General features: G+C 50.5%; 1 long non-coding RNA gene across 1 annotated transcript; it reads left to right on the top strand.

Moving 5' to 3' along the window:
- Positions 1–1194: 1194 nt before the first annotated feature.
- On the top strand, positions 1195–8079 carry LOC135976563 (uncharacterized). The gene is made up of 2 exons (XR_010593800.1): positions 1195–3700; positions 4928–8079. It is a non-coding gene; the product is annotated as an uncharacterized LOC135976563 (long non-coding RNA).
- The last annotated feature ends 12196 nt before the right edge of the window (positions 8080–20275 follow it).

Genomic DNA, 20275 nt, shown 5'->3' with positions numbered 1-20275 from the left:
CTGGCTGTTCAATCAAGGGCCACTCCAGCCTGTGGAGCAGCTGAGGCTGGGGAGGGTGCAAAGGTGGCTTAAAGCCCCCCTCCTCCCCATCCCCTGGGCTGTGAGGTCTGGGCTGCATCTCTTAGCCCAGCCCCCTGCATGTCGAGCTGAATGAGAACAGCATCGGAGACACAACAGCCCAAGTAACACTCCTGAGGCGGTCGCCCCCTGTGCGTTTCTGGATCAATGGGTCAAGCAGGATCAATCTCTTCTGCATCTGGGCTAGTATCAGCGGGGTCGGTAGCAGGGGGATATGGGCCTATCTGAGTACAGCAGGAGCTGGAGACGGCAGGTCTGGAGAGGGAGCCCTGCGATGTGGGTGAATTCCCTGCTCTGCCAGTGACTCCCAGCGTGACCTTGGGCCAGTCCCTTAGTCTCTCTGGCCTCAGGTCCCCGCTGTGAAATGGCATTAATAACACATCCATTTCCCTCACTCCTTGTCTGATCGCTTAGAGTGAAGCTCTTCGGAGCAGGGGCTGCCTCTCCCCCTGTGTACGTGCAGCCTCCTATCGCCAGCTATGGGCCCCATCGCCATAGCAATTCTTGTCATTAATACATTTCCCCCTTCCTGAAGCATGGCTGTGCCATTATCTCCACTTTACAGATGGGGAAACTGAGGCACCGAGCGGCTGAGGGTATGTCTACTCTGCAGTTAGACACCTGCGGCTGGCCCCTGCCAACTGACTTGGCTCGGGCTAAGAGGCTTTTTAACTGCACTGTAGACATGGGGGTCTAGGACCCCGCAATTAAACCCAAGCCCCACGAGCCCAAGTCAGCTGGCAGGGGCCAGCTGTGAGTGTTTGTTGGCAGAGTCGTCATATCCTGTGTGACTTGCCTAAGGTCACTTGTGGTAGAGCGAGTGAATCAACCAGCACCTCCCCTTCTCGCACCCTGAGGGTGGGGGAATCTCACTGTGGTGTCTTTTCTGTTTGTGGATTTCCAAGATCAAAGGAGCGATTCTGCTCTCGGATCCTGTCTTGCGGTTAGTTTGAGCGATCAGAAACATACCACATCCTGCCTGTGTGGCCCTCCTCCCCCAAGCTCCTCTGGAGATGCACACAGGAGCCCAGGGCAGCTCCCTGCTGTCATGTCTTGATCTGGGGGCTCTTCACCAACCCCCGGCTCCCCCTTCTCCCACCCCATTTCTGCACCAGGCAGAACCACCGAGATCTTTGTGCTGCTTCTCTCTGCCGGCCCCAGACCAAGGAGGCCAGGCCTGCCCAGGCCCATCACACCAGACATTAAACCACGAGAACTGAGCCGGCTTTAAGGGCAGTTCCTGCTAGCAAGGTGTTGCGGTATAGTCTGCCTGGCCCGTGCAGATCAGCCACAAACATTGGGGTGAAAAACAAGGCCTAGGCCAGCTCCCCGGGTGGCCGGAACATGCCTTTAAACAGGGCAGAATACGGCCTAAAGGAATTCTTGGGGTAGGGACTAGAGCTGAGAGAAATCTGAATTTCTGTCCCATGGGCAATCCCAATATTCGACCTTCGTTCCTGTCCCAGATCAGGACGAAAAGTCAAAATATTGAAATTATTCATGGAACAAAAAGTCTTAAAGCATTCCTATTGGGGAAGGTTGACACGTGTCACTGTGGGGCAGGTCGACACAAAACTCCATCTGCCCCAGTTGCCACCACGCCTCATAGGACTCGTAATTTGGGTGTCTCATTCCCTTATTCTCCCCCATGGGCACAGCTCCCTGGCTGGACTACATTTCCCTTGATGCACTGCAGTCATATGACTCCCATGATGCCCCACATATCTCAGGCTGGACACGGATTGGCAGCCATCCCCAGAGAGCACCCAGCGTGCTGTTTGATCGGGGAAGCTCGAGGACTTTCAGGCAGGGAGTGACAGTGGTGGAAGGACAGATGTGGGGAGTTTGCTTCCATCTCTAGCAATCTGAGTTCTGCAGCACTCTCATTGCTACCCTACAGGCCTCTTCTGCACTTCATGCATCTAACAGCTGCCCTGACATCTCCCAGCTCCAGTGACATGAGCAACCCACTCGAGTTTCACACTTGTCGTTTCTACCATGGACGTGAAACCCCTCGCAGCTGGCTGGGTGAAGGTTTTTATGCTGAGGAAGAGAACAATGGTGTGAAGATGTGGAAGCAGAGAAAGAACTGACAGGAAGGGGATTGCAATGCATGACAGTTCGTTAGCAAGAGTCAGGCTAACTGTAACCCTAATAACGCGAGATTTGTAGAAGCGAGGATTGTGTGAGGCGAGTGGGAAAGAACTGTGAGAGAAGTTGTTGCGACCTTGTGTAGATAATGTGCAGACAAGATGGAATGTAGACTAAGAGTCTACACAAGTGAGAAAAACAAGATATCAGAATGACCAGTGTATAAACAAAATGCAGCTGTTGCTTATTATTGTCTGTAACAAAAGGTATCAATCCTTGCTGTAATTGTTTACCTGTTGAGAGACCTGCCTAGGAGGGGGAGACCCTGTGTCCTAGTGCACTCTCTCCCTCTATGCAATTGCTTGAGAGAATAAAGTATCTGACTTTGCTGTACCCAACCAAAGGAGTGAGAACTGTGTTTTTCTCCGACAATTTGGGGGCTCGTCCGGGATGGCAACGCCTGAGACAGCGGCAGCTGCTACGGATCATTCCCCTTCGAACCCCATGGCGCCACAAGAGAGGTATGAGACCTTTTGAAATCTCTATTGGGGTGTCGGAGGAGGACTGCCTGTGGAGACTGTCTGTCTCTGTTGGGCTCATGCCATCTGAACTTATTGATTGCAGCAAGATCAGATGCAGAGCGGTGCTGGGGAACTGTTTTGCCGCCCCCAATAAGGTTAATGCATAAGGGAAATGCATTAGGTATGCACCGGTGCTGAGGGGTTTTTAGCCTCTCCTGTGTGAGTACCCTGTAGGGAGAGATACTTAGTTTATGAGCGGACAGGGCATTCTCCCTGTGTGTGTGATTGGAAAATGGGTGGGGGACAGTCTACGCCTTCCCTCTCACCCCCTAAGGGTACCCCAGCTTATTTCATGTACGTACATTATGGTCCTAAAACCTGCAGGTATTTAGAAATTGGAATCTTTACACGCGTGAAAATCCATCTAAACAATGCCCACTAGAAGGTACCTTCAATCTAGATAAGATCATACATCTCAGAGGAGCTTTTAATCACCAAAAAAAAAAGCCTCTGACACACAGTGGGAGCAATTTGTCTATTGAGGAAAGGAACGGGTTAATTTGGAATTCAGCTTGGCCCAGAGATAAAGAGAAAGTTGCTCTGCGTTCAAGGTCAAAAATCAACGCAGACCAGGCTAAATACAAAGAAAAACTGCTTTCGGCCCCAGCTGGCTGTGAAAAAATATAGACCGAGGCAAACCAAAGGCAATACAAGTTACAGGACTGAGATTATATTTGCAAAGCTTAACTGTCCAGTGAGATCCAACAGTCTGCCTTTGCGACCCTGGAGCCGGCGTGGTTTGGGGACGCTGAAGAAGCCACAGGCAGCCGGCCTGGACTGGAATCTCTGAAGAGATGCCGCAGGAGACCCCAGGGCGTAAAAGAACTGCCCTCCCAAGAGTGGAAGCAAGTTGGAGATTCTGGACAAGCTGTATACTGGATAATCTCCCGTCCACCTCTCCCCCTTCTCTGGACGTTCTACACAGACATGGCCAGTCTGGACATACATGTGTGAGTATGAAAGTGGCTTAGGGCTTGGGGCATTAATGTGTTTTTTTTTTCTTTCCCTGAGTGATGTGGGAGCGTTCCCAATACTCTGTGGTTGTTTTATTAATGAAGCTTTAAAATGTAGTCCTATGGTGTGTTTTCTTTATCTTCCCCCAACGATCCTGCAGCATCAGCCTGATCACCTGAGACGAGGAATAGATTGGTCACAGAAATCTGTCAGTTTTGGTGGAAATTGAGGAACGGGGGGGAGCCCTGCAGAATGCACACCATCTATTTGTTTTGCCATTGTTATTTGATGTTTGCTTTGCTTGGTACTGTTAGTGTTATATGTTCAGAATTGCATGATTAAAAGCCGCAGTAAGTCTGAGAACCGGAGAGGGGTTTAGCATTCCTCTCTCCACCCCGGTTGACCAGGAAGGGTGTCAGGTGGATCTACCCCAGTCGTAGCAGGACTGGGCAATAGAGAAGTTGGAGAAAAGAGAAGAGTTGTGTACTTGATAACTAGAATTGAGCAATTAAGAGCGTAGATCATGAACCAGGCAGCAACTCAAACCTACGCCCAGGGCAAGTTGCAAGCCTTGAGACAGGACTTCCAGGCAGAAAAGGAAGCACTAGCTAAGCAAGTACTGGTCCTTCAGGGACTTGTCAAAATTTAATCATTTGTGCTCAGCATATTCTGTAAGAGCAGTGTATTTGCCACAAGAGAAAACTGAACAGTTAAACGCCAATGGGCCATGTGTTTTGCCCAGGTGGCAAGCCTCACGAGGGAGGACTCGGGTAGCCTTGTGAGTAAGAATGTTTAAGGAAAGAGACCAGGAAGGGTGGGGGCTAGTTGAGAAGCCCACCCTCCTAGCTAAATTGGTAGTGGAACAAGCCGGTGCCCATGGAAGGGACGGTTCCGCGAGAAAAGCAGGCAACAGATGGAGTATTTGGAAAACAGGTTGGAAACTTTGAGGGCATAGTGGAAGGAAAGGAATAAGTAAGTATAAGCATGGGGATTTCAAATCCCCAGGACAATAATTGGAATGGTAAAATCTGAGTTGATTGGGCGTCTTTGGGAGACAAGCAAGTGATTTAAGAAAAGAGAGTGAGAAGTTAACTCTGTAGTTGCTAGAGGGAATCAAGCAGTGAAACTTGGTAAGAATGTCTGTAAGTAATCCAGGCAAGAGGTTATTTAAGTGCAAAACACTGCCAGGCATTAATGAAATGTGTTAGGTTTTTTTCTCACAGATAAAAGAAGTGCTACCCAAAGACCCTAGCAGCCCTGCCATTCCTTGAAACCAGGAGACTGAGTCTACGTAAAGTCCATCAACGCAAGACTGCTTTCCAAGTCCTGTTAACCACCAACACCGCTGTGAAGTGCCAAGGACTGCCCACCTGGACCCATGCTTCTCACTGTAAAAAGACCCTTCCACCTCGGGAGGACTCTCCGACTGATGATAAGCCTATTTTTCCTTCTAGCTCTGCTGTGCCTTCTGGACAGCAGGGAAAAAGGACAAGGTGAAGTGCTAGTAACCTCTCCCTTGTCCACTGACAGACCTACTGTGCCTTTGGATTTTTCTAGAAGAAGCAAAACCATTACAGGGTGATGTGCTGGTAAGCTCTCCCCTGTATGATGCTGAACCACGACTGTTTCAGGAAAAGAAAAGAAGGAACACTCACTCCATTGAAACCACCAAAGTCCAGGGATTCTTGACTACAAAAGACATTAAGAACTGATCCTGGTGAAGAAACAAAGAATTATACACTGGCAGGAAGAAACTTGTGGGACCCATGCTTGGGAATGTGGTATTGATTAGATTTTGGGGTTTATTCTACAGGCTGCGCCCTGTGTTTTGGATAAGTCCTTCAGCATGTATTGCCCTCCCTAATTGGATTGTAAATCATAAGTATCAAAGGCACCTTGTTGCCACTGCCCCTGCCATCTCCTCCATTACACTATTACCCCTGTAACACATCCAAATACAGACAATGCCATAGATTTGATAAAACCAGTGGCCAAGGCCTTCACACTTCTTTAGTGATTTATTTAAATACTGTTTGGAAAAAGAAATTATTTTTAAGGTTCAGGATATCCCATATAAGCGAACAATTGAATGGAAAACAAATGGATCAGTGGAGATAAAAGTATATGATATCACTACCAGTGAACCCCAAGAATCTGTAATTGCAATTGATGGGTTCTATAACGGTTCCTAGAATTTGCACTGTGTTAAATGAGAGAGGCCCTTATTGGTATTTGGTCACCCAATTAGTGAACAATTAAACGAATACCCAAAGAGTTTGTTTTGCCACTGGAAATTTTACCTGCATAGAAATTATTCCAGTGACTAATAATGTGACCTGTACCTTATTGCAATACACCCCTTCTTATGCCATTAATATCAATGCCTCCCGGAAGTACATAAAGGTGTTTAACCAACAGATGTGGTACAGTACTACACCAAAGAGAGATGTATTAGGATACCGATGGACTGTGATTAACACTACACTAGGGACTGTTAAATTTTCATTGCCCTTATCCAGTTTCCAGATCACCTCTACATACCCAAATTGTTCAAGGGGGCTGCCATTAGATTAGCACAACAGAGGGCTTGGGTTATTTCCTCTAGAAAGAAGAGAGACTTGACCGGAACCCGATGGGATGGGGCCAATAGTGCAGCAGCTGTTTGGAATATTTTTAAGAACCAAGAACATGATGAGAAATTGGGGCACAGCTAACCCAGGTACAGGCTGGAGTTGGTGAGTTACATGTTATTTCCGCCCTTAGTTCAATGACCCAGAAGTTGCTGACAGAGATGGTATTGAATATCACTGAGGCTGAGAAGGCATTGCAGTGGGATCTAGCATGTTCAGAAACTCAGGATTTCCTGAATGACGAGCTAATGGCCATTCGGAATGATCTAAGAGCATCAGGCTTGGCCCACTGCCCTTACAGACACATCAGGAGTACCATCTGATCTGTGGCCATGGAGACATACTTGGAGACTTTCTGGGTGGAAGTGTGGACGTTCTCAATGCTCCTTCCAAGCATATGAACTGGTTAGGGGTGTGTGGGCTCCCACATACCGAATCCTGCCGGGTCCATGGGGAGGATGCATGTGGGATTGGGTTATTCACTGAGACATCTGGGAAATTAGACTACCTGGTATGCCCAATTGATTTTTAGTCAGTGCTCTTGGGATTACACCTGACATTTGGATGGGGTTAGGGAGTCAATGGACATTTTGGCCGTTAGAACCCCCACAGCTTCAGTGTATCCGTAAACTGAAGCCAGGAGAAGTTGTCACTGTTCATGACTGCGTTTGCTGGGAGGGCAGGGGACAAGGAACTACCCTGACAGGACACTTACTTTTTCAAGCTAATGATAGCTGTGTGTATGTTAAAGCCACCACATTGCAAGACATACATTTTAATCTCACTACCGCTGCAGGCAATCATTATTTACTGGCCTGCAGATAAAATTTTGTAAGTAGCCCTTAGGTTCCAGATACCCTTGAATTGGACCAGTTTAGTACCTGATCGATTTCAAAATTTGCTTTCATTGTTACCAGAGGTTCAGCAAATCTCTGAAGTATAAGGGCAAATTCACATGCTTCAAAATATATATCAAGTTGAAAAGTCTGCCTTTCACACAGCGTATAGAGTGTCTACTTTATGCACTAAGTATGATGTATTGTGCTTTATGACTAAAATTATACACCAGCCCCATCATATTATTGCTATGGGAATGTTATTGCTTGTATTGTTATTAGTTAGCTTAGGATTATGTTGTTGTTGTTGTTGTAAAGGACATAATAATAGTAATATCTTTCATGTTCATGCTAATCATGCATTGTCATTACATCCAATCAAAACCCCTAAGGTTGAAGCATCTGATGTAGAATCTGAATTCCAAGACTTAATGCAAATAGAGATTTGAAAATGTTTGTTGTACTAGTAGTACAAAAGGGGGGGTTGTGGAAGCAGAGAAAGAACTGACAGGAAGGGGATGCAATGCATGGCAGTTCGTTAGCAAGAGTCAGGCTAACTGTAACCCTAATAACGTGAGATTTGTAGAAGCGAGGATTGTGTGAGGCGAGTGGGAAAGAACTGTGTGAGAAGTTGTTGCGACCTTGTGTAGATAATGTGCAGACAAGATGGAATGTAGACTAAGAGTCTACACAAGTGAGAAAAACAAGATATCAGAATGACCAATGTATAAACAAAATGCAGCTGTTGCTTATTATTGTCTGTAACAAAAGGTATCCATGCTTGCTGTAATTGTTTACCAGTTGAGAGACCTGCCTAGGAGGGGGAGACCCTGTGTCCTAGTGCACTCTCTCCCTCTATGCAATTGCTTGAGAGAATAAAGTATCTGACTTTGCTGCACCCAAACAAAAGAGTGAGAACTGTGTTATCCTCTGACAAAGGGGAGAAAGGCAAGTGCGATCTCTCTGTTTTATCATTTGAGGCCCCATCCAAGATGTGGGTCCTGTTCATAGATTTTCAGGCCAGGAGAGACCATTCTATCATCTAGTCTGACCATCTGCATGACCCAGGCCGGAGAACTGCCCCCAAATGATTCCTAGAGCAGATCTTTTAGAAAAAAACCTCCCATCTTGATTGAAAAATGGTCAGGGATGGGGAATCCACCACAATTCTTGGTAAACTGTTCCCATGGTTAATTACTCTAACTGTGGCCAAAGGGCGAATACAATCCTTGAAGGCATAAACAGTGGAATCTCGAATAGGATCAGAGAGGTTATTTTATCTCTTTATTTGGCACTGGGGCGACTGCCGTTGGAATCCCGTGTCCAGTTCTGGTGTCCACAATTCAAGAAGGATGTTGATAAATTGCAGAGAGTTTGGATGAGAGCCACAAGAATGATGGAAGGACTAGAAAACGTGCCGTATAGTGAGAGACTCAAGGAGTGATTTAATCACAGCCTGTGAGTACCTACACGGGGAATGGGTTCTTCCGAATGGGTTCTTCCGTCTAGCAGAGACAGGTAAATGGCTGGAAGTTGAAGTGTCTCCCTCGGCGCTCATGTTCAACTGATTATTCATCCCCCTCCCTGGTCTATTTCAGAGTCCCCACTTCCCCAGATAGAGTCCCCCGTCCTGTAAGTAGGGCCGACATTCATTGTCCATGTGCGACATTCATTGCACATTTACATTTAGCCGTATTAAAACTCATATTGTTTGCTTGTGCCCAGTTTACAAATGATCCAGATCGCTCGAATCAGTGACCTGTCCTCTTGGACACCCCCCCAATTTTTGCGTCCTCTGTAGACTTTATTAGTGATGATTTCATGTTTTCTTCCAGGTTATTAATACAAATGTTAAATAGCACAGAGCCAAGCACCAATTTCTGTGGAACCCGACTAGAAACACACCTGTACAATGATGATCCCCCATTTACAATTTCATTTTGAGACCTATCAGTGAGCCAGTGTTTTTAATCAAAATTTCACATGCTACCAAGTCTAAGTATATTACATCAACACTATTACCTTTAGCAACCAAACTTGTCATCTCATCAAAAAGAAGATATCCAGGTAGTTGGACAGGATCTATTTTCCATAAACCCATGTTGATTGGCATTAATTATATTGCCCTGCTTTACTTCTTTAGTAATTGAGTCCCGTATCAGCTGCTCCGTTATCTTACCTGGGATCGATGTCAGACTAACCGGTCTATAATTACCCGGGTCAGCCTGTTAACTCTTTTAAAATATTGGCCCCAGATTAGCTTTCTTCAGCAACCGGATCTCATTCTGCCTTGGTCTGCTAGACTAAAAAGCCCCCCCCATAGGATCAGGTACCTTCTCCCTGTGTAGGTACTTATAGACTAAGATCAAGTGGCCACTTAACCCTCTCTGCAGTGAGCTAAATAGATCCCTCGAGTCCAGTTGAGCACCTTTGCCACAGGGCCCTGGCCGAAGGGAGGGGATCTGAGGGATTTTGGGAGCACCCATAACTGTCGCACACAGGTGCTCAGACAAGGAGAGAGGAGTGGAAGAGATGGGAGACGAGGGAAAGGGAAAGGAAGGGATAAAATAAGAGGGCGAGAAGTATAGGGAAGGGGAGAGAGGCTGCACATTCCTGACTTGTTGCTGGGAACACCTCTCTGGGGGGTTCCCAAGGCCACTGATCCCCTGTTATCTGAGTCATGAGCTGTCTCTGCCGTATGCGGGCAGAGCTCACCAGAGGCGCTGGTTGTCTAGCAGCAGGCAGAGCCAGGCAGCCCTTGGGCCCAACCACAGCCCCTAGCAGGCAGCGCAAAGCGCAGTGGGATTCAGCCACAGGCCACAGCCTCCAGCAGACGGAGCATCGGAGTGAGAGCAGTTGGGTGCACTCCAGCGGGAGCAGAGGAATTCACAGCGACCGTCTACATCAGCCTAGTGACTCTGGTGAGGCCTCCCTGTCCTAGCCGCTGACATCATTAGAGCAGGGCAGGAGGTGGAGCCCCAGCTGTCTATGAAACCGGGCCCCTGATTGTCCTGGACTCTTGGAAGCAGAGACTGAATGAGGAAGTCGGGGAAGACATTATAGAGAGTCCCCTAAAATAAGGACCCGGCCCTTGTTGCTGCTGGAGCGATTGGCAACGGTTACATTTTGCACTCTGCATTGGATACGGGGCTTCCCATGGGAGGCTCTTTGTGCCCGAATGCACCCTTGTATTCAGACCTGACCCGCTATTGTGATAATCTTTGTACAAAACACGTCTCATGAGGCATCAATTGAAAACTAATAACTAGGACTGTCAATTAATTGCAGTTAACTCACGCGATTAACTCAAAAAATTAATTGCGATTAAAAAAATTAATCACGCTTAATCACAGTTTTAATCAATAGAAACCAATTGAAATTTATTAAATATTTTGGATGTTTTTCTACATTTTCAAATAGATTGATTTCAATTACAACACAGGATACCAAGTGTAAAGTACTCACTTGATATTATTTTTATTACAAACCTTTGCACTGTAAAAATGAGAAACAAAAGAAATAATATTTTTCAATTCAGCTCATTCAAGTACCATAGTGCAATCTCTTTACTGTGAAAGTGCAACTTACAAATGTAGATTTTTTTTTTTTGTTACATAACTGGACTCAAACATAAAACAATGTAAAACTTTAGAGCCTAGAAAGTCCACTCAGTCCTACTTCTTGTTCAGCCAATCGCTCAGACATACAAGTTATTTACATTTACAGGAGATGATGCTGTCCGCTTCTTGTTTACAATGTCACCTGAAAGTGAGAACAGGTGTTCTCATGCCACTTTTGTAGCCGGTATTACAAGGTATTTACGTGCCAGATATGCTAAACATTTGTATGCCCCTTCATGCTTTGGCCACCATTCCAGAGGACACGCTTCCATGCTGATGATGCTCGTTAAAAAAAAATGTGTTAATTAAATTTGTGACTAAACTCCTTGAGGGAGAACTGTATGTCTCCTGCTCTGTGTTTTACCTGCATTCTGCCATATATTTCATCTTATAGCCGTCTCAGATGATGACCCAGCATGTTGTTCATTTTAAGAACACTTTCACTGCAGATTTGACAAAATGCAAAGAAGGCACCAATGTGAGATTTAATCACGCTTGGGTACTTGGTGCACATAAGATTTTGGACCTGGCTGTAGGATCTCTCACTGTAATGGCCAGAACTCCAGCCTTTATGCAGTTCTGGACCAGGTGCCTTCAGATCCCACTACCTGGTTCTTGGCCTAGCAGCCACCTGCCCCAGAGCTGCCACAACGTGCCGCAGCTCGGGGTGTGGCATTTCTAACCAGTGTGAAAAAGTCACTGAGATCCTCTGCTACTGCCCTGACGCTCTCCCATAGGAACCCTCAGTCAGGCCTTTTCTCAGGGTCAGGGGTTTCCCCCGTCTGTATCTTCCCCAAGAGGGAATCCCCACCAGCTGGAGATGGGGCTTTCCCCACTCTGCCCTCGAAGGCTGGATCCAGAGCTCAGCTAGTGACGGGTGGGAGCTGGCGGTGCTGGCCAAGCAGGTGGGGAAGGGCCTTTCCCCTGAGGGTGACGGCACCTCATCAGAGTGCAGGGGACAGTGGCCCCCTCTTGGTGGCCCCCTGAAGAAGGAAGACGGGGTGCAGCTGGTGACCGCCAGATGCTGCATGGACACAGAGTTAGGACTTGTCTGCAGAGGAGAGTTGTACTGGTACAAGCTAAGGTAGGAAGTTAAACAGATAAAGTTCACCCGGAGTAACCCGCCCATGTGGGCACTTATTCTGGTCCACGTGGCCTTTTTCCAGTGTATTGTATGTTGCTTTGGAAGGGAACCCCCAAAAGCTGCTCTTATATGGAATAAGAATATCCACATGGGGAGGAAGGGAGTTGTACTGGGATAACTCCAGTGCTTTAACGACACTGGTCTAACTGGTCTAACTTTCCTGTACAGACAAGCCCTAAGTCACAGATTCTGCCCCAGGGAGTTCACACTGTAAACAGAGAAGGCAGACAAAGGTGTAGGAAGGGTTCTTCTCCCAGTTTGATAGCTGAGGAACAGGGAGTTTAAAGAACTCACCTAAGGGCATCCAGGGAGTCAGTGTCAGAGGGGCAGTAGCTGAAGGCAGGTCTCCTGAGGCCTAGTCTTAGGCCAGTCTCTCCCCGCCAAACCCACCTTTCCCCACACAGCAGGCGTGTGACTAAACTGGTTCCCTGTTCGCAAACCTGCCGAGAGAGCAGGCTGGGAAAGGGGTGTGTGGATGGAGCTCACCGGCACAGCTCTGGCAGAACCTGTGCTGTAAGGGTCGGCCCCTGGATCCCTGCTCCCAGTGACCTCTGGGGAGCCGGCTGGGCGTTCCCGGCCCAGCAGCCCCTGCATCCCACGAAGGGTTAACATCCCTCAGGGCCCCTTTCCTCCTTTTCTGAGGTAGCAGGGGTCTCTTTGGTTGCTGTTGCCAACTCCCCCCTCCCCAGCTGAGAGCTCCTGCCCCCCCCCCCAGAGGAGCCTGTTCTCTGGGTCTGCTCCCCGAGGGGCCGGATCCTACTGCAGTGACACCCGTGCAAAGCCAGCACGGCTCCATGGAGTGACTCCTGCTTTGCACCGTGTAACTCAGCGCAGGGATTGGCCCGTGCCCGGTTCACTCTCCAGTCGTGCCCAGAGCAGGGCCGCAGCCTGGGGCCGGAGCAGACGCCCTGACAGCGCCGGGGGCAGAGGCTTGGCCCCCTCCACCCCTTCTCTGGCACAAAATAGATTCCAGGCTGGGTGGCCAGCTGGGGACCCCCCAGGCCAGAGGGACTCGTCAGGCCACCCCGCACAGTCTCTGGCCAGGGGCTGCAAAGGGGAGGGATCCAGGGAGCACGGGTCGGCCGTGCCCCACCAGCGCCAGCTGCCACAACCATCCTGGGGGGGCCATAGCTGGGACCCAGGGTACAGCAACCATGTGGCTGCTCTCTCGCCCTCGGGGAGCCCACCGGGCCCAGGATCAGGGGGCATCAAGGTGGCACAGACTCCCATTTGCCCCCAGCCCCTTCCGTTCCTGCCCTGAGTGTGTCTCAGCCAGTGGCAGGGATCAGAGCCTAGGACCCTGGGAAATGCCCCCCAGAGCAGCAGGGGACTGTGGGGTGTCAGTTCAGTCCCATCAGGGTTCGGGATTTACCACTCCTCTCTGGCGTCCATGGGGGTCTCCTCCCTCCGCCCCATGGTGACCCAGCCAGACTCTGGGCCTCCTTTGGGCGCAGTGTTTGGGGCTGTCAGACGACCCTCTGAGTGGCGGAGGCGCTGATGCCCGTAGGTTCCTGTTGAATGGGCGCATCCCGCCCCGGGTGCTGACCCGCTCGTCCGGAGCACACTCAGCTGACGCTGGTTTATTTCTGCTCCGTCTCTTTCTTACCACGGAGTTTCCACTGCAGGACATTTTTTTGCCAGTCACTTTTCTTAACGTTGTGACTTCCCCTAGTGATTCCTCCTCCTCTTCCTCTCAGTCCCCCGTGGCTCGAGGTGAGGGCACCTCTGCTTCCCTTTGTGCCTGGGGAGTATTGCAACTTGCCTGGGGCTTTGATGGGGCCAGGATTTGGCCTATTACCCGGAGCCCATTTGTCCCCTCAGCCACGTGTGCACCAATCCCCACGGCTGAGTATCTTACTCCAGGGCATTCATTTAGTACCCTGCAACGGCACCATATTTAGTTTTGCCTAACTGAAGGCCCCGTGTTCTCCCGATTCTTGGTGTTATGGTAGCACCAGCTGAGATCAGCAGGGCCACCCGGGGGGGGGCAAGTGGGGCAATTTGCCCCAGGCCCCGGGCCCCACAGGGGCCCCCAGGAGAGATTTTCGGGGCCCCTAGAGCGGGGTCCTACACTCGCTCCAGGGGCCCCGGAAAACTCTCGTGGGGCCCAGGCCCCCAGGACTTCTTCCGCTCCGGGTCTTCGGCGGCGGAGGGTCCTTCCGCTCCGGGTCTTCGGCGGCGGAGGGTCCTTCCGCTCCGGGACCCACCGCCGAAGTGCTGGGTCTTCGGCAGCAATTCGGTGGCGGAGGGCCCCCCGCCGCCGAAGACCCCAGGCCCCCTGAATCCTCTGGGTGGCCCTGGAGATCAGGGCCTCATTGTGCTGGGTCCAGACATACAGCAAGAGACGGCACCTGCCCCAGTGAGTGGGCAGCCTGAACAGGCAGAGACATGGTGGACAGAGCAAACAGACTTCCCCAGGGTCACAATTGCCAACCCTCCAGGATTGTCCTGGAGTCTCCAGGAATTAAAGATTATGTCAGGTGATGAATCCTCCAGGAATACATCCAACTGAAATTGGCAACCCTAGGTCACACAGCTGCTCAGTGGCAGAGCCAGTAAAAAACCCAGTTCCCCTGAGTCCCAGTGCAGTCCAGCGTCTCGCCTGCTGGCCCATCCTGCCTCTCGAGCAGCTCATTCCAGCCCCCCCATCCCATTCCGACTCTTGGGTTTTGATGGTCCCAAGTAGATGCGTTGTGGAATTGTTTGCAGGTGACGATGAAATGATGGCGTAGCAGCCGGGCCACTGATTGACTCCCCTCCCCAGCAGGTAACATTTCAGTGTTCCCATCTGTGCAGCCCATTGGTATTGTGGTGATTATGTCCCTGGGTTATCCCTGGCCTCACCCTAGTCTCCGGACCCCTGTTTAACCGGAATCCCAAATACTCAGTTTACCCAACCTAGGTCCATCTCCATTTGCATGAGCAGAAGGCGCTGGCTTGGCAAACTAGAATCTCTCTTTCTTAGGTATTTAAATAGACGTCGTTATTGGGGTGTCTGAGCACGTCACAGTCTTAAATGTCTGTATCCCCGCAGCAGCTGGACAGAATCTCAGCTTAACGCTCCACATTAATTAGATGGACTGGTGTGTATCAGCGCCTGGTTCTGAGAAGCTATCTTTCTGGCCTGTTTAATTAAGGAGAACCCCTCCCATTCCCTCCATCCCTTCTGTGTCCTTTGTCCCCCAGTGACTGTGTGACTGTGTGATGGGGAAGCGACCCAGTGCTTCTGCTTCTGTGAGTAGGAAATCCCGCCCCCCCATTTCCTGAGCAGGGATGGGCCTCGTCACCAGGGTGTCACTCTGGAGATCCAAGAAATGGCCATATCACCGTGGTGTCACTGTGCAGACTCGAGGATGGATCATAGCACTGTGGCGTCATTATGGAGACCAAGGATGCATGTCACCATGGCGTGTCCATGCAGACAATTCCCCTCCCCCATTACATTGGGTGGGAGCTGGAATATATATATATTTTTCCTTTCTCCCCCACTGCCCCAGCCACAGGCTGATGGGGGTGAGTTCTCCCTTCCCAGCTATGGGCAGAGGAGGACCCAGCCTTCCTGCTGTGACCAGGGGCTGCTCTGGCAAAGGACTGGAAAGAACATCTGCTCGGGACTTCAGGGGGGCTCTGGGACAGGGCCGGAAAGGCTGGAATGTCTGGGCCCATCCTCAGCTCCCAAGCCCAGCTCCCCTCTGCCAGAGCTTGGCGGCAGAGATTTGTCCTGCCGTGAGACGCCGTAGGTGGGTTAGGGATGAAAGGCCTCTGAGGAGCTGGACGCTGCTTTGTCATCATCCCTTTGCTGCCTGACGTGGTGGGGGCCAGTCTAGGCACAGAGACACCCCTGGCTTTGTTGCTGCCCCAACAGAATGGCCAGGGAGCTCTGGATTATTCATGCGGAGGATAGCCAGGGACTGATGTGTCCCACGGGCAGTGCAGGGCTAATGTAAGAATCTGGAGAGGGAGAAATTGCTGGTGTTGCTGGAGTCATGCCCTGGGTTTCCCTGGTCTGAATAATCCAGACCTCCCTGGGCTGTGACTTTCACTGGGCCTCAGTTTCCACAACAGAGATGCTCTCTCTCTCTCTCTAATTATATGGGGAACAAGAAGCGGTGCTGTTAGTCAAGCTTGGCCTACTGTTCCCAGGTCTTTCCACGTCTGGGGCTGTAATGGGGGGCGGTTGAGAGGGCTGCCTGGCCTGCTCCCCTCCCCAGCTCTGCTGCCAGGGGCCGGCCCTGCCCGCAGAGAGGCCTCTGAGAGTGTGGGTGAGCTCAGCTGGAGAGCCCGGCCATCCATTCCCCGCCTCCGGGTCCCCTGAGCCGGCGCACGCCCCCTAGTCATGATCCTTCAGCGCCCTCGGGGAACACATTGTTGGGACTTTCCCTCCATTCCGCGGCCTTGGGAAACTCTCAAACACTTGCAGCCTCTGGTGCCCCCAAATGACAGGGAGACCAGATGGCCGGGCACTTGGCAGTGTTCCCAGCTGCCATCCCCCAGCCAGGCCAAGCCTGGGGAGGGGCATGGAACTTCGCATTGCCCCGTGGAGACCTGGAAATTGGGTAAGGGTCCCCGGACACCCAGCGGGGCATTGCCTTTCATGGCTCACCAGTGGGCACCGGTCCTGGCCTCCCCACCCACCAGTGTCTGGGGGCCCCTTCCTCCTCCTCCTCCTCCTTTGGTGACCCCTGGTTGGCTGAGCCAAGGGGCCCAGATCTCGGCATGACTGCACATCGCCCTGATTGGGACATGGAGAACTCAGCCAGCGCTGACCCCGCTCGGGAGATTGCCCCCTGCCCAGACTTCCTGGAGAAGGGAGGGAGAAGAACAGCAATGGGACGTGTTAAGTGTTTAATCTGTTGATTTCTCAGCCAGTCTCATTATTCTGGGGGATCCGACTCCCGGTGTTTGGAGGCTCAGGGTTGGCCGTGCTGCACACGGGGCATTTTCTATTCTGTGCACCAAACTCAGCACTGGGACAACTCTCCAGAGCCTCCAAGTGGGGCCCTCTGCAAAGCCTCTGGATTTCCCATCCCAGATCAGGGAGACCCCGGCCCCTTCCCCACAACACTGCTGGGGGTAGCGGCAGCATGGAAATAGCACACTGATGTATCACTCCCAGCTGGCATCTCTCCTCCTTACCCTCCCCTCTTCACTGCTTTCCTACTCAGTGCACCGTGCCTTAGAAACTCAGAGCTAGCTTCTGCCCCCCCGGTTTGAAGTTGGCCATCCCCGGGCGAGGTCCTTTGTAGTGCAGTGCGTGCTGATTGAACTGAGCAACTGGGCACTTTGTCTTCCGGAAGGGGGTTTGCCCTTGTTCCCCCTTACAGAGGGCCGGTGCTATCATTAAGGCGAACTAGGCGGTTGCCTAGGGTGCCAAGATTTGGGGGGTGCCAAAAAGTGGTCCCCCCAATTAGTTTTTTACAGCGTTCCTCTCCGAGCGCGCGGTCGCCGCTCCACTTCTCCTGCCTCCCAGGCTTGCAGCGCCAATCAGCTGTTTGGCGCCACAAGCCTGGGAGGAGAATTAGAGCGGGGGCGGCGTGCTCGGGGAGGAGGCGGTGCAGAGGTGAGCTGGGGTGGGGAGCTGCCGTGGGGGGCGGGGCGCCTCAGGGTGGAGGGGGGGCGGGGAGCTGCCGCAGGGCTGGGGTGGGGGTGCAAGGTGGAAGTTTCGCCTAGGGTGCGAAACTTCCTTGCACCAGCCCTGCCCTTACAGTCAGCCAGTGTGTACAGACCGGCCTGTGGGCAGAGGGGGTACCCTGCTAGCTAGAGTCAGAAAAGCAACTCGCCACAGGGAGAATCCTGCACCTGTTCCCCACGGGGGAAAGTGGCAGGGTTTTACTCCACTAGCTTGATGTGCACGCTCTTGTGCCTCGGGAAAGCATGGACCGGAAGACAATTCAATGCAGCTCAGACTTGCTGAGTCCAGCCAGGATTTTGTTGCTGTGGTTGTCGGCTCATACTAATTTCTCTCACCCTGTTGGAATTTCAGTTTGATTGTTCTGCCCAATATCTCCTGTGGGCTTGGACCTAGGACAGTAGTAAGGAAACCCTACTGCCTGTTAAGGAGATTGATGGATGAGATGAGGATGATATGACAGGAAGTCCCACCCACCTGTCACAGGAAGTCCCACCCTCCTCAATGCCACTGGAAGTCCTGCCTTAACTGAAAATGACGCTATCACAGAAAATGATGTTATGCACTATTCTTTGTCTCCCAACCCCCAACACAGCTACAGACCTTACTGCGACTTTAATAAGTAGACGTTCAACAGCTCTCGCTGAAAAATGTAGAACAGGCCGCTTAGTTCTGTCGAATCATTTCACAGAACGAAGAAAACATCAAACGATTTCATGGGGCAGAGCTTTGGAGCGAATTAGATTTAGGGCACTTCTCTGTATGGCACCCTCTTTGTGTGGATATGACAGGTGCTCATACACACACGCACACACTCAACCACACCGTCACACCCTTAATAATAGAAAGGCCAGACATCTCCCAGTTAATAGGCGAGACTTCCTTCGCCAGAGGGAATCAGTCTCAGGGCCCTGGAATGTCAGTCTCTCGTAGACGGCGTGTTGGTCTGAAAGGCGAAGGATTTCTGCCTGTGCTTTTATGTTTTTGGTGATGATTTGAGCTTACCCCACCTTATGGTGCCTCCTCTTGGCCAATGGGAAGGGGCGGCACGTCCGGGTCTTTAGTGGCAATTTAGCGGCGGGTCCCTCAGTCCCTCTTGGAGCGAAGGACCTGCTGCCGAATTACCGCCGAGGAATGAAGTGGCGTGGTTGAGCTGCCGCCGAAGTGCCGCCGATCGTGGGGGGTTTTTTCCTTCGCCACTTGGGGCAGCAAAAAAGCCTGAGCTAGCCCTGGCTTGGGATACAGCCAACACGGCCCCATCCTGTTGAAGGGAGGCAGACTTTGGGCCAATGTCAGTTTTGAAGAGTCCTGCGTAACCCTGAAGTGTTCTTAAAATAGTCCTTGTTGCAAACCACATGCAGGGTGGCTATGTGAACGTCAAAGCTATCGAAAAGAAAGGCGAGGCCAGTTCTGAGAACGTTTCCACAGCCTGGCTTGAGGGTTAAGCAGCTGTGCGCTAACATCTGGCCTCCTCAAAAGGAAAAGGGGCCTGCGGACCATGAACATCACTCGTGGTAGACATTTTAAAGCTCGCCTTCATGCATTCATAGATTCATAGATTCTAGGACTGGAAGGGACCTCAAGAGGTCATCAAGTCCAGTCCCCTGCCCGCATGGCAGGACCAAATACTGTCTAGACCATCCCTGATAGACATTTATCTAACCTACTCTTAAATATCTCCAGAGATGGAGATTCCACAATCATTCTTAATAATAAAGGTGGACAGGTGACAGCAGATGGAGGCTCAAAAGGCTTTGCTTTGCAAACAAGCGAAGTGGAGAAGTCAGTGGCTGTTACAGGCTAGCTGGGGAAAAGATTACACAACTTGTTTCCTCAAGTCGTTTCTCTCTTAACAGAAAATTGACTTTAACGGTTGTCAAAATAAATTCCATCTGCAATAGAATTAATTGAAGTCTATAGCAGGTCTGCAGTCTCAGATACATTGTCTTTCTCACCTAGTCCCTCACCCCAACCTTTGGAGTGAGGTGTTCCTTCAGAATACTTTAGTCCAAAGGGGGTAAATTACATCAAATACACTTTTCCCAGAGTAGCCATCATTTCCTGTATTGCTAACAGAAAGGAAAATAAGGTGACATTCAGTATTACAATATCCTTCAGGTTATCACATAATTAGTCTCTTATTCTTTAATTAATAATTAACTTCATGTTTAATTTCATTTTCCTTAGTAAGACGAACATAAACAAAGATTAACAAATCCTAAATGTTAGTTTGATCTCAATCCCCATTGCCACCAGGTGAACCCTGTGTAAAATTGTGGCCTACACCAAACCAGGGAGTTCCGTGAGTTCGTTTTCCAGGGGTCTTCTGCCATAAGCGTTGGTGGAAGGGGTCTCCCACCATATGGGAAGGTTTGTGTCATGAGAAAAACACCTGTTCTCCACTTGCCCAGGAGGCAAAGGAGACGTGGTGCAGATGCACAAGGCGCAAGAGCAAAACGCAGAGATAAGAGCTTGCAATCAGGATTCAACCTGCATGTATCCTGCTTACACCCCCTCTCTTTGCCTGGAGGTTGAGGCAGCTCTCTGAGTCTACTCCCTGTTCAGTGAGGGTCTCTAGGTCAGACCCTTAGGGAACCATGTAGGAATAACAGGGAGATGTAGGTTTGTATCTCAGCTGCTGCCTGGCACAGGGGGAGGCCAAAGGGAAAAGGCAGAAATGCCCCAAACATTGTTAGGAAGAACCAAAACCAA

The sequence above is a fragment of the Chrysemys picta genome, chromosome 19, assembly GCF_011386835.1.
Source record: "Chrysemys picta bellii isolate R12L10 chromosome 19, ASM1138683v2, whole genome shotgun sequence".
In the NCBI taxonomy this organism is placed as follows: Eukaryota; Metazoa; Chordata; order Testudines; family Emydidae; genus Chrysemys; species Chrysemys picta.
This window is presented reverse-complemented; position numbering and strand designations above follow the sequence as displayed.